General features: G+C 43.0%; 1 pseudogene; it reads right to left on the bottom strand.

The window, feature by feature from the left end:
- Positions 1 to 10,705: 10,705 nt before the first annotated feature.
- Positions 10,706 to 14,657, bottom strand: part of LOC129190320 (uncharacterized) — a 156,076-nt pseudogene continuing 152,124 nt past the window's right edge.

The following is a 14,657-nucleotide window of genomic DNA, read 5'->3' as shown; positions in this document are numbered from 1 at the left end:
TACCGAAACAAGCAATTGGTATTGGAATCAGAATTGTTAAAATTCAAACGATGCCCAACCCTACTGTCCACTAGGTGTCAGTAATGTTACATTATCCACCGCAAAGTCCTGGAAGTAAAAAAAGAAACAAGGAACTCTCCCAATGCTGTGTGTGAGTCTATATTATGTCTTTTTTTAAATTATTATGTCTCTTATTATACTACCGTATATTGTGTAATAGGATAGGAGTATAAAGGTGACTATAGGGGTGTTATTTCATGTCTAGAGGGCTCTAAAAATGTTAAAATCTGTATTTAAAAGGTCGTAAACAGGTTTCTATGCTCTAACTACGAAAATATAAAATTTTTTAATAAGGAATCCTGCTTGGTGAAATTGCGGTCTGGTCTGAAACCAATTAACTACGATAAACGAGGCATCACTGTATAGCATCCCTGGACATCCAGAGGGAAAGGTCAGGCCTGTGTTAGCCTTTAAAAGCCAATTATGTGCGTCTTTGAGTCAGTTGGCCACTTGATGGCACTGTTGGCTCACCTGTCACACTCTCCCTCTTCAACCAGATGGTTATTCATGCTTTGATTGATTGATGATGAGCTTTATTCCACCAATAGGAACGTGGTGTCAAGTTTCAATGGCCGTTTACTTCTGCTTTGAAAGCGGCTGTCTTCCTGCACCGCCACATTGACAAAATCACAGTGAACATTATTGATCGTAAAATTTGGTTTTACCCGACCGATTTTCACCATTCAAAGACTCACAGGCGGTTAGAAGTCTGCACTTTTTCCATGTGCGTTGAACAGGAGCGTCTGTGAGGCAGCCTCGTCACGCTACGCCACCTATTATGCAGCACCCGCATTTTCCAAATGTATACCTCGGATCATACACAAACAGATTTGACCATCTCACAGTCAGTTCACACATAAAACCAATGTGAGTGTGACTACAGGAAATTTTAATTCTTGTGATTACCTTTCTTGATCTACTGCTAGTTTCCACAGCTGTTCTGTTAAAAGTACAGTATTGTTTGCATCAACACCTTTCTGGTCTTTCCACATCCCGGCCACCATCTGTTTGACCTGCTGTGGTAGGAAGTAGAGCTCATTAAAGCATCACACTCCTACATGGACACATATGGCTTTCCAGAAACAACAAATAACGGAGTCAACGTGTGGAGTGGTCATATGGCTATAGTGTGAGTAACACAGCATGCTCATGTTCTTATTGCAATTAGCTGTTATTTGCCAGTTAGGTCCAGACGTGTTTGGGCAGCAACACAAATTTGACCCTTTTGTTTTTATACATATGGATATGAAATAAAAGCGAACTCATAACTTTCATCATGATTTCTTATCTCGTACTCATTATGGTGGCTATGTCACAATCAAATCAGAAAACTTATCGTAGTCTGTCATAGTCCAAATACTTTTGGACTTAACCGAACACAGCTTCTTTTAGCGTTACATGAATTTATGATGAAGACAAGTCATAATAATATATCTCTCCCAAAAGCAATTAGGTTCACCCCTTCACTATTTCCACCCTGATAATGCTGCTCCTTTTCCTTTTCGTCAGTTCAGCAAAAATTGCCAATTTAAGACCTTAACCTGCCGAAACCCATCTAATGAAATCCTCTGTCACATTTTAAGATATTTTCTGTAATTGATTGAAATTCAAGTTTTTGAGTTTTAATTTAAATTATTATTATTATTTTTTTTACTAAATGAAATACAAGTAATAAAATACAGTGGTACCTTGATTTTTTTAAGTAACCTGTTTCAAAAGCTCAGACAAAATGGAAATGTATGAAAATGGAAATATACATCCAATTAATCAGTTTCAGACACCCAAAATATTAAGAAAAAATACACTTTATAAAGAATACAAATTGCTTTACATGCAGAAAACAATGCTAAGTAATTATAAATTACCTTGGTTGAAGGATCTTGTTTGCGAGGATCACGATGAGCGGAGAGGGAGGGGGGTAGGAGAGGGAGCAGCGGGGCTCTGCATCTCCCTACTTTGTGATGAGTTCTTTCTTGAATTCAGTGCCGTTTGTCACCTTCTTTATTTAAATGCGTTCACTTGCAACTTTCTTTGACTCGACAACCGCTAGTGCACGTGTCAAACTCAGGCCGGGGCCAAATCCGACCCATTTTGCCCAGGTCTGATCTAATATGAACAAACACTTAGTGAGTAGACTAGCTCACACAACTTTTAGTTTTGTAGGGAGAGATTAAATTCAACAGGAGCAGCAAAGATGTTCCTCCACTGCAGGAAGCTTCTCAGTAAATCTGGCAGTTCCCCCTCTGAAAGTGCATTATGGGTCAGAATACAAAGCTTTTGCATGCAAGGTAATCGTGTCAAAATGTCTCTACAAGTGCATTTTGTTAAAGAAGACATGACAACACAGAGAAATCATCTCCCTCGCCATAAGTTATGGCTCATTCAGTGTGAAATGATCCTATTTGAATGCATATGATAGTGATGGCTCATCATATTGCCCTTTTATATTCCCTCATATTCATCTACTCAACATCTACTCCAGTGCATGCAGGATGCCACATTTACATTTGTACTGACCAAGACTTTTTTTAGTAGCCCGCTTTCTGTTAAACTTTTTTTTTAACTGTATTTGTTTCACAAAGGCTATGTTCACACTGCAGTTCAATTCATATGCGACCAGTATCTGATTTTTTCATGTCAGTGTGAACAGTACAATTCCCATTTTTCAAATGCAACCCAGGCCTCTTTTGTACTGTATGTCCATATAGAGTGGTGTAAAAAGTACCCCCTTCCTGATTTGTCATTTTATTTGCTTGTTTGTCTCACTTAAATGTTTCAGAATATCAAACAAATTCAAATATTAGTCAGTGACAACACAACTGAACACAAAATGCAGTTTCTTAGTGAAACTTTTTCTTATTAAGGGAGAAAAACAAATCCAAACCTACATGGCCCTGTGTGAAAAAGTGATTGCCCCCTAAACCTAATAACTGGTTGGGCCACCTTAGCAGCAACAACTGCAATCAATCCGATGCGATAACTTCCAATGAGTCTCCTACAGCGCTGTGGAGGAATTTTGTTTGGCCCACTCATCTTTGTAGAATTGTTGTAATTCAGCCACAATGGAGGGTTTTCCAGCACGAACCGCCTTTTTAAGGTTATGCCACAGCATCTCAGTAGGATTCAGTTCAGGACTTTGACGAGGTCACTCCAAAGCCTTCATTTAGTTTTTCTTCAGAGGTGGACTTGCTGGTGTATTTTGGATCATTGTCCTGCTACAGAACTCGAGTTGGTTTCAGCTTGAGGTCACCAACAGATGGCCGGACACTCTCCTTCAGGATGTTTTGGTAGAATGCAGAATTCATGGTTCCATTTATCACACAATAAGTCTTCCAGGTCCTGAAGCAGCAAAAAAATCCCCAGACCATCACACTACCACCACCATATTTTACTGTTGGCGTGATGTTCTTTTTCTGAACAACGGCCTTACTTTTACTTTTACTTTCGTCTCATCAGACCATAGGGTATTTTCCCAAAAGTCTTGGGGATTATCAAGAAGTTTTCTGGCAAAACTGAGATGAGCCTGAATGTTCAGCAGACCGTTTTTGCCTAGTGTCTTTCTTATGGTAGAGTCATGACTGACTTTAATTGCGGCAAGTGAGGCCTGCAGTGGCAAGAGCAGGGAGGAGTATGTCAGCGCACGTCACTCACATGGTTGCTCAAGTACAGGGCCCGCACGCCACGCCTGGCCAAGAGCGATTGCGTGCATCGTACGTTACGCACGTGGTAAGTGAGTTGTACATGCTTACAACGTGCTTGCTCACTAGGGATGAGCCGGATACTTGTTTTAGACGAGTATCCATTATGGGTAATGCATTTTTGGCGAGTACGAGCATGAAACGAGTACACTTCGTCATTATCTGTAATCGTGATGAAGGAAAATCCTCATTGGGTAACTACTTATGTAGGCTGACAGATTATTTCCCTGTATTTCCCTAAGCCCCACCCATTTCCAGTTAAACCACACCCACTTCCGGTTTGTCCCCCGCCCATTCCAAGTACAAATACGGACACAGACCATTTAGATGGGTTAACAGACACAGATACAGATAGTGATGTACTCGCTCACCCCTACTGCTCACTTACGGTGTCCTCGCATGTTGTAAGTGTGTGCAAGTGTGATGAACGTGAGTTTGTCGGGGGGGGGGGGCTATATAGGACGACCTTCCGACGTTCTCCAGAAGTCCGTGCTGCTGCTGCCTCAAGATGCTGCCCATTCCACCGCAGAGACTCTGGTTTCTGATGCTGCAAGAGCAGCTTCAAGTGGCAGGCGCATGAGCTTCTTCACTCCTCCTCTCCTCTTCCTCTCTGGCCCTCTCACCTTCCTCTGCCCATTTCTGTTGGGCCTTTGGTGGGGGGGAGGGCATTTATTTGAGGGGAAAGGGCGGGAAACATCCTAAAGTGCTAAGTCGTGTCTGCGTGCTCCTAAATCCGTACTGACCACATACGGATCCCTGAATTTTGCCCACGTTTTTGCAAGTAGACAGCACGTACTGGTAAGTACGGCGGGTTGGGACCGGGACTTTAAGTTATGTTTTAACAGCAGGGGCAGTCACTTTTTCACGCATGGCCATGTAGGTTTGGATTTTTTTCTTTCTTAATAATAAAAACTTTCATTTAAAAACTGCATTTTGTGTTCAGTTGTGTTGTCATTGACTATTTCAATTTGGTTGATTTGGTTGATGATCTCAAACAACGTGCAAAAAAATGAGAAGTCAGGAAGGGGGCGAATATTGTTTCACACCACTGTAAATGACGAATGAAAGGAATAAATTAACATTAAACATTACTTTTACCTTCATTGAAGACGTGACTGTTTCCATAGACATGATGTGGCAGCACCGTCGTCCTCAGACACCACCTTCCTGTTTTGTCATGAGTTATTTATTGAATTCAAAAGTGTTTCTCACGGTCTTTATCAAAATGCTGGCACTTGCAAGCTTCTTTCGCTCCATTTTGTATTATTAAAGCGAGAAGCACTATTGAATTCAAGAAATAACTCATGGCAAAACAGGCAGGTGGTGTCTGTGCTGATCTCTCTGCCACATCGTGTCCACTGTATTTCAGCGTTTTATTACTGTATTTTATGTCCTTCAAATGTTCTGTGTATAGTGTGAGTGACTACTTGTATGATGTTCAGTTTGGTATTATTTAGGAATAAGTTCCTACTTATACTAAAACCCGACTTACATCACAGTCTAGGAACGGAACTCAAGTTAACAGAGATGAGCACTTTTGAGTCCCAGTTCAGTAAAAACTTGCGAGTTTTGAATGACTTGTACATGACTTGTACATCTCTACAACTCCCAATATGAACATAAACCATAATTATGAAATGAGAATGGGAGATGATTTACGTTTAAGTAGCAATATCAAGTATGCAAGTACGCATTCCAAGAGGATCATTGCAGGCTGCAAGAGCCATAACTCTCGAGTGGGGATAAATTATGGCCTGCTTTGTGTGTTGTCACGGCTCCACCAGGAAAATGCACATGTAGAGACATTTTGACAGGATTATCCTGCATGCAAAAGCTTTGTACGCTGACCCATAATGCACTTTGAGAGTGAGGAAATCCTCGATTTCCTGAGAGGCTTTCTGCAATGGTAGATCATCTTTGTTGCTACAGTTGAGTAGGATCTCTATACGCACACTTAACTGATGTTTGTGGGTCATGTGCTGTTGACAAGGCCAAATATTAAGCAATTGACTTTAAGAGTCATAGATTCTAGTGATTGGTGCTCATTGACGCACTGGAAGAGCATGAGTATTTCTAATTTTAAAACCCTTGCATAGCCTCTATAAATGTCTCAAATGACCAATGCCAGCTGGACCACATATTGCTGGCCCGCCAGGCAGAGCGATGAACAAAGGCAGAGGTGAGAAAGGAAGCTCCGTCCTGGGCGCCAATTACGATCATCTGATGCCTCGTCCTGGGGTTTTGCCCGTGGGCCAGTATGTCTGTAGCTTTTTGTGAAGAGTGTATAATGAACACAAGAAGTGAACAAATGTATTAGTGATTGCTGTGATCAGATGATCAGAAGAAGGCGTAGGATTTAGGAAAAGATGTCTATACAGTCGTCCCTCCCAATATCGCGGTATTCAGCAATTAATTAATAAATGATGGCTGTTTGGTGGTAGACTATGGTCTATTATTAGTCAAAACATATTGAAATACAAACAATATGTAGTAACCTAATGTTAAAAACAGTATTTAGAAAGACATAGACAGGTGTTTTTTATGCTCAAACTACGAAAATATAGTCTAACTTTGTTGTGAGACACAAAACTTCACAATACTAGTAAATATAAATAAGAGTGAGTTTTCTTGGCTAATTTTAAGATCACATTTATGTTTTAACGCATGTCTTACTTCAAGAAATCCTACTAAGGCAATTGTGACTTGTTCCATCGGCAGATGTTTTTGTTAATTAAAAGCAAAAATATTTTGCATTAAGTTCTTTTAAACTTGTTTTTAGAGGGGACATTTTTCCTGTGAGGAATGAAAGTTTTAAAAAAAATGCTACTTCTGAGCTTGTTATGAGACTCAAAATGTCACAATACTAGTAAATACAATTAATAAACCGTTAGAATAATGCATAAAGTTAGTAATAACTTCTTACCCAAAAACCTCATACAGTATTTCTCAATCAGAGAGGAGAAATATGATCTTAGAGGAAAATTAAACTTAAAACATTTATATGCTAACTTAATATTTATATGGTGATGTCAATTCTTCATGTTAACCAAAAAATGCTAAGTGGGGCGAATGCTAACCAAGATTACACTGTACATAAATAAACAGACATGATAGCGTAAAGCTAACTTATGCCACTATGTTGTTGGACAGTCCACCTATACCTTTTGTAAGTAAGTAACAAATTCAACTGAAATATCAGCCAGAATTTGACTGAATCTATTATAATTGCTGATATTACTCTCTGCGCGGAATGTAAGCAACTGTGTGAACCGGAGAAATATTTGAGGCTACTTAACCCTCCTTTTATGTTTCGGGTCAAACTGACCCGTTTTAAAGTTTGAAGATCTAGGAAAAATAGTTACAAGTATTTTTTCAGTATGAAACTTCTTCTGCTTGCCTTAATTTGTGTAATCAACATATAAAATGAAAATGGTTCATCTCACATATTTGCAACCACCCTCTGCCTGCTTATATCACATAGATACTGTTCGGGTCAATTTAACCCAGCAGTCAAAATGGAGGTAAAACTGTGTCAGAAATGTGAGACTTTTTCTTTCTTTGCAACTGTGACACATTTTTTAATTAAATTTTTTTATTTTAATTCTGATTCTAATGATTCTGATTTTGAACCAGATGACGGAATTTATATTTCTATTCCTCCAAGCAGTCATTCAGTATTCATTTTTAAACAATGGTGGAATACAGTGGTCTTCATCCCCAAATATGCATCAGGCAAAACTGTCTGCAGAAAATATAATAAAGACAGTGCCAGGGACCACAAGGATGGTAGTGACTCGTGTTACAGACACAAAGTCAGCTTTTGAGCTGGTTATGCCTAATTCAATACAAAAAATAATTCTGGAAATGATTAATCTAGAAGGGAGGCATGTTTTTGAGAAGAAGTAGAAGGAACTTTTCAAAACACATTTGGATGCGTATTTGGGGCTCCTCATCCTGAGCTGGGGTCTATAAGTCGGAGGATGAATCGACAGCCAGTCTGTGGGATGCAGAGACAGGCAGGGCTATATTTCGAGCCACAATGTCTGGAGACTTTTCACATTTTTCCAGACTAATCCGATTTGATAATCAAGAGACAGGGGCTGGTAGATGGGAGAGAGACAAGCTGGCAGCTATTAGGACAGTGTGGGACAAGTGGGTAGAGCAACTTCCACTACTCTATAACCCAGGCCCCAATATCACAGTGGATGAAAGGCTGGTGGCATTCAGAGGTCGCTGCCCATTTAGGCAATACATGCCTTCCAAACCAGATAAATATGGGATAAAAATCTGGGCAGCATGTGATGGAAACACCAGTTATGCATTGAACATGCAGATTTACACTGGAAAGAAGAGAACAATCAGGGCACAATGGTCGTGCTCGACATGGCACAGGGTCTCAGGGGGAACAACATAATCAGTGACAATTTTTTCACAAACTACAACTTGGGTGAGGAGCTTCTAAAGAAAAAAGCTCATAATGGCCGCAACTGTCCGAAAGAACACGGCTGAACTCCCTGCTCCCTAGTACAAGAACAGGACCCCTCAATCTTCAATGTTTGCCTTCACAGACACCAAAGCCCTAGTGTCTGATTACCCCAAAAAGGGAAAAAAATGTTGCGCTCATGAGCACTCTGCACAAAAATGAAGAAATCAACACAAGAGAGGACCAGAAGCATGAACCTGCAATGCCATCAAAGGGGGGGTAGCCAATTTGGACAAAGTAACAGTGTCCTACAGCACCAAGCGAATGACTGCACGCTGGCCATTGGTCATCTTTGATAACATGATTGATGTATTGGCCTACAATGCCTTGTGAACAATAAAAAAAATTTGAACATGTATTTTTTTTATGAAAAACTAGTGAATTATCTTCACTGAACCATTACCTGTAAGAGGTAAGGAACAGCATTCCACTAAATACTGATAGAATAGTTAGTAATGGAGTTGATTACATCTGAATTTTAAATTAAATATTTGTATTTTAAAGTGCATACATTTAAATACACACTAAAATAAGACAGAGAAAAAAATCTCCCCTGAGCAGGAGAGGAGCAAACTTTGAGCAGTAAAAATGTTCTCTGGGCGCACGTCTCACTTTATTTCTCCTAAGGCATTTTTAGGAGAAATAAATGAGAAACATTTTTAGACAAAAGAGAAACTAAAATGAGGCTGAGATGAGAATCTCTCCTGAGCTGGAGAGGAGCAAGCTTTGAGCAACGAAAAATTCCTCTGGGTGTATGTCACATCTTATTTTTCCTTAGCCATTTTTAAGGGAAATAACTGAGAAACATTTTGAGACAAAAGAGAAACTAAAATGAGGCTGAGATGAGAATCTCAAAATTGTCTTTTGAGCAGTAGAAGAGAACGCTTTGAGCAATAAAATTTTCCTCTGGGAGAAGCTGTGAATTTGCAGTAGAGCCAAGAAATACTCAATGCTCAAAACGCTAGTTGTGTGTCTCAGCTGTTTAACAAACAAGTGGTGTTATGATTGTGACACTATCACAGAGGTCTCCAAAAGCTAGCAGTAGCTCGCCAGCTGATGAGTAGATCACCAAAACATATTTGCTTCAACTCTTAACGTTTTTATTGCTGTTCAATTCAGACATGATGCTTCTAGGGAATGACACACTGTGGAGATCTCCCTTTGAAATAAAGTACAATTTAAATATTGCCAGTCATATAAAACACAAATAGCTCACCTCTTCTTCCTTTTTCTCAAAGTGCACTATCATAAACTTGGACACTGAATACTGTTAATGAGTAGGACAGATTTCTATAAGAAATCAATTTAATTATTATTTTATTCTGTTAATTGTGTTATTTTGAACTAAAAAAATAAATAATTGAACAATTAATTTTCCATTTATCTATATTACTCTAAAACATGCATAAAATAACATTCAGATTTGTGTCAAATACCACAAAATTTGTTTCAGAGACTCCCTCCACCTCTCAACACCCCCCCCCCCCAAAAAAAAAAAAAAAAAAAAATCCGGTCTGGCCTTGTGCCTTATTTATTTTTCAGGGAGTTGACAAACCTCATGAAAATGAGAAAAGTGAAAAACAATGAAAAACAGTATGAAAATGCGGTTTATTGTACTAAAATTACATATGCCAAGCATGCACAGCCCCACTCTACATCTCACAACTACTGCTAACGTTACAGTGAGCAGCAAGTACTTCCAAGTCTGTGAAGTACTCGAAAGAAGGCTGCTAGTAATATCGACAATCAAGCAGTTTGTAATAGTTAAAGCATGTGTGTGATTGAGGGAGACCACGTAAAAAACTCAATTCACTTGCTTTATTGGAGGGAAGTACGACAAGTTGGAGGCTGGTTAGCTTACCAATAGTATATACAGGTTGAGATGGCATTTCCGGCTGGACATTTTGCCTGTCGCACCTCCTCCAGTGCACTTTGGGTCAGATGCAGGGTCGTCAGCTGGTGCCACCTTTCACTGATGTTTTGCCCCCTAGCCAGTACATCTCCAGGTGCGAGGGCAAGTGGTATCTTGGGACGTCTCCCTACCACTCCCTGCATCTGACCCTATTGGGGTGTCTGACCCCATCTACTATCTTTCCTCCTTAACCACAACCAGTAGCTTGCTTTAAAATAAATAGCCATAACATTAGTTCGCCGGTCTGGCTCTAAATGCTCAACAGACTATGTATTAGCAATGTGGAGAATAGTGTGTGTTTGAGTGAAAATCACATCAAAAACTCGACAGCTCACAACTACTAAAATAACGTAACATTAAGAGCAGAGTAAATACAAGCGGCAGCTTTGCTAGCTCGTAGTACCTCCCGATATATCTGTGAATCACTTGATAGATTTAAATACACCTCACGGTTATACTTGTACACGTCATCAGTGATAAACCCGGGGTCATTGGGTGTTTCGGGTCTTTAATCATCAGACACCCTCGCCCGGGCGACCCAACCGGGATTGATCAGACCCCGGCTTGTGTCCAAGTAGCGCACCACGGATCCCCCTACGGATCCACAGCCACCGGGATGCCTTTTCTGCGGCCTCAAGGATGTTCTTGGTGGCTTTCTTTGACTGCAGTCCTCTAACTCCAAGGAGTTTGAACACTTGCTGTAGTGAGTGGCCTGCGAAACCTCTGCAACCAATTTCGACTGGTTCACAGCAGGCTTTCCAGCCTTTGCTCCGGCACTCCATAATGAGCTCAGAGTATTTGGCCCTCTTACGCTCATTGGCTTCGTCGACCCGGTCTTCCCAGGGGACTGTCAGCTCCAATAGCACCACCTGCGTAGTTGACTCCGATGTTAGCACCATGTCTGGCCGGAGCGAGGTGGTAGCAATGTCTGCTGGGAACTTTAGTTGCCTTCCCGGGTTCACTTGGAGCTGCCAGTCACGAGTGGTGGTGAGAAGCCCTCCTGCGGTGTTGAGCTGGTGGCTTACCCTCTGCCCTGCTCTGATGAATGTGATTGATTGCTTTGGGGTGACCTGGGACTTGCTGTACTGTATTTGCAGCGCAGATGTAATCCGCCAAGGCTTTTAAAACTTGGTCGTGGCGCCAGCGATACTGCCCCTCCCATAGAGCCTTTGGGCAACAGCTCAGGATGTGCTCCAAGGTTCCCCTCCTCTGGCAAAGCTTGCACTCTGGGGTGTCTGCCAGGCCCCAGGTGTGCAGATTAGCTGGACTTGGAAGGACGTCATACACTGACTGTATGAGGAACTTTGTCCGCAAAGGTTCCGCTCTCCAGAGCTCTGCCCAGGATAGTTTGCGTGGTTCCACATGCTCCCACCTTGTCCATGCCCCCTGCCAGGACATGCCAACCATCCTGCAGCAGCGTTGTACCTCCACCTCTGCCCGGATCTCATTTTGGACAAGTCGGCGCTTCTTATTGCCGCGAACCTGGTCGTACCGTGGCCTGGGAAAGCTGCCAAGGCCTGCCCTACCCATTGCCACGGTTCCCACCAAGGTCTTGTGTCTCAGCCGCACCTCTGCCCTGCCCACGGCTTCTTGTGCCTGCCACTTCCTTCCAGTTTTAACCACAATCCCTGCCGATGCCACCTTGATGTCTGTGGAGTCCCTGTACATCAACACCTCTCTGGATGGGTGACCTTGAACTCCTCTGAAAGTCCACTGAGGGGGAGGTGCAGCTTGGTGGAATGGCCATATAAGGCGATGCTGCTCAGGGACCGAGGGAGCCCCAGCCATCTCCTGAGAAACTGGCTGATGGTCTTCTCTAGTGCTTCTACAGTTGTTATTGGTACCTCATAGACTAACAGGGGCCAGAGTATCCTGGGCAGGACACCGTGCTGGTACATCCAGGCCTTAAATTTTCCTGGGAGACCCGATTTGTCTATGGCTGTGAGCCAAGAAGTCAGGTCGCTCTTCGTCTGCAGCACAGCTGCTGCATCTTTCAGGGAGCTGTCAAAGATTTTGCCCAAGCTCTTGACAGGTTTTTCGGTCACCGTTGGAATCTTGGTCCCTCCAAGTGCAAAGTGGAAATGATCAGCCACCTTACCCTTCCTCAGGACCAGAGACCTGGATTTTGCTGGCTTGAAGCTCATCTTTGCCCAGGAGATGAGCTGTTCAAGCCCCTGAAGGAGCCACCTGCACCCAGGAACAGATGTAGTCATCACTGTCAAGTCGTCCATAAAGGCCCTTATGGGGGGCTGCCAGGTCCCTGGTCTTGATTTTGGACCTCTGCATTCAACCTCCGCGGACTTGACAATCATGTTCATGGACAAGGAGAATAATGACACCGAGATTGTACAGCCGGTGATTATCCCCTTCTCCAGGCGGTGCCAGCCAGATGTTACTTTATTGGAGGAGACTCTTGCGCTGAAATCGTCATAATAGTCCATGATGAGGTTGCAGATCTTCCCAGGAATGTGGTATCTTGTCAATGCTGTCTCGACAAGCTTGTGTGGGATGGATCCATAGGCGTTGGTTAGGTCAAGCCAGACAGTTGCCAAGTCTCCTTTGCCTTCCCTTGCCTCCCGGATCAACTGCGTCACCACTCCTGTATGCTCTAAGCACCCAGGCACTCCTGGAACTCCCCCCTTCTGGACTGAGGTGTCTATGTAGGCATTCTTCAAGAGGAACTCTGTTAGTCGTTTGGACACGATCTTAAAGAAAATCTTGCTCTCAAAGTCGAGCAGCGAGATTATACGAAACTGCTCGATGTTGCTAGAGTTCTCTTCCTTTGGGATCCAGACACCTTCGGCATGTCTCCACTGGGCGGAGACTTTCCCTCTTCGCCAGATCACCTTCGAGATCTTCCAGAGACGTTTGAGGAGCCGTGGACAGTGCTTACAGACCTTGTAAGGTACACCACTCGGACCGGGAACCGAACAAGATCTTGCAGTTCTGACAGCTTCCCTTACCTGTGACAGCGTCGGCTCATCACTGTTGAATTGGAACACTGGTTCTGGAGGTGTCACCAGGGCCTTGCAAGGGCCAAGCTCTTGGTTTCTTGTGGCGTCACAGAAGGTGCCGTTGAGATAGTTGTCAATCTCTCCTATGGGGCAAGCGAGGTGGTCACTTCGCTTCTGGCCCAGTAGCTTGTTCATGAAGGCAAAGGGGTTTCCAATAAAGGCACTCCGCTTCCGAGCCCGTTCCGTTCCCTTCCTTCGGTGCCATTCAGCCCTCCTCAACGTAATGAGCTTTTTCCTTATGATGCTGGTGAGTTCCAACAGAGCAGGTCTCTCCTCTTCCGTGGCTGCCTTAAAGTGACGTCTCAAGGATTTCAGCTCTTGCCTCAGCTGGCTTATCTTGACATCCCGCCGATTGAGCCTTGCTGGGTTTCCTGTTCCTTGCTTCTGTTCCACTCCAAAACATTCCGCTCCTATGTTCATTATGAAGGAGCACATAGTTTGGAGTTTCTGGTCAACGTCCCCCTTCGATATGGCTTCCAGGGCTTCATCTACGTCCTCATCCAGCTTGTTCCATTCCTTGCTGTTGGCAGCAGGCCACTTCACCCGACGATGTTCCGATTTCCTTCTTGGTAGGGGGAATTGTGTTGCTTGGAGGTTCCGGGTACTGTGGGGCGACTCCGGATCTGGCTCCTCCTCCGTCTGACCAGGTTCTGCATCATGCTCAACCAAAGTTGTCATTCCTGAGCGTTGCGCCACTTGTCCCTTCCCAAGGCAGGCCATCTTAGTCTGGTGGCTCTTCAGACCTTATGGGTTCTTGCAGACCTTGCCGCATACGCAGACTGCGCTCGTAGTCTGTTGATCATTTGCTTGGGGCGTTACCAAAATTTCCGTCCGATTGGGATGCTCATCCTCCCCGCCTCTCGGGCATCCCTGGGGGTATTTTCCTGTAGGGTTCTTCGTAGCAATATTTTGGTTGCCCCCTCACGGGAGCTGTAGGTCAGGGGGCTGGCCTTTCCTACTCCGTTCGCCGTCTCTGCGAGCTGTCCACTGTCTTTCCAGTTGTCACCACTCTTTCGTGGTTGTCATCCAGCCTTTCCTGGAGGTCACTGGCTAGGCCAGATGTGATAGATTTAAACTTTTACTTGAAACAATGCTGTTGGTAATATCAGTGTGGAAACAGTCCGTGATGTTTTGGCTATTGTTTAATTTATTTCAAACATGCATATAGTTTACACTGAGTGCTTCATGTTACAATTCACAATTCCACATGCCCAAAAAAGAGTAGGAAGAAACTTATTTAATTCTACCCCCTCATCCTTATTACATCACTATTACCATTACTGTTTTTTTTAAACAAAAAACAAACAAAAAGGTTCTTCCTTTTCCCCTTGTTGATGTCCGGATCCACTTGCTACCGTCATTCATGTTGTACTATGAGTGTTATTGCATGTAGATAGATATTCCTAATTCTAGTACTTCTTATTGAGCAGGCCCTTGCAACGTTGATATCAAAGTCAAATGTTATTGAATGTGATCCTTCTAATTTCATA

This window comes from Dunckerocampus dactyliophorus, chromosome 11, assembly GCF_027744805.1.
Source record: "Dunckerocampus dactyliophorus isolate RoL2022-P2 chromosome 11, RoL_Ddac_1.1, whole genome shotgun sequence".
NCBI lineage: Eukaryota > Metazoa > Chordata > Actinopteri > Syngnathiformes > Syngnathidae > Dunckerocampus > Dunckerocampus dactyliophorus.
Note: the sequence above shows the minus strand (reverse complement) of the source record. Positions and strands in the feature narration are given on the sequence as shown.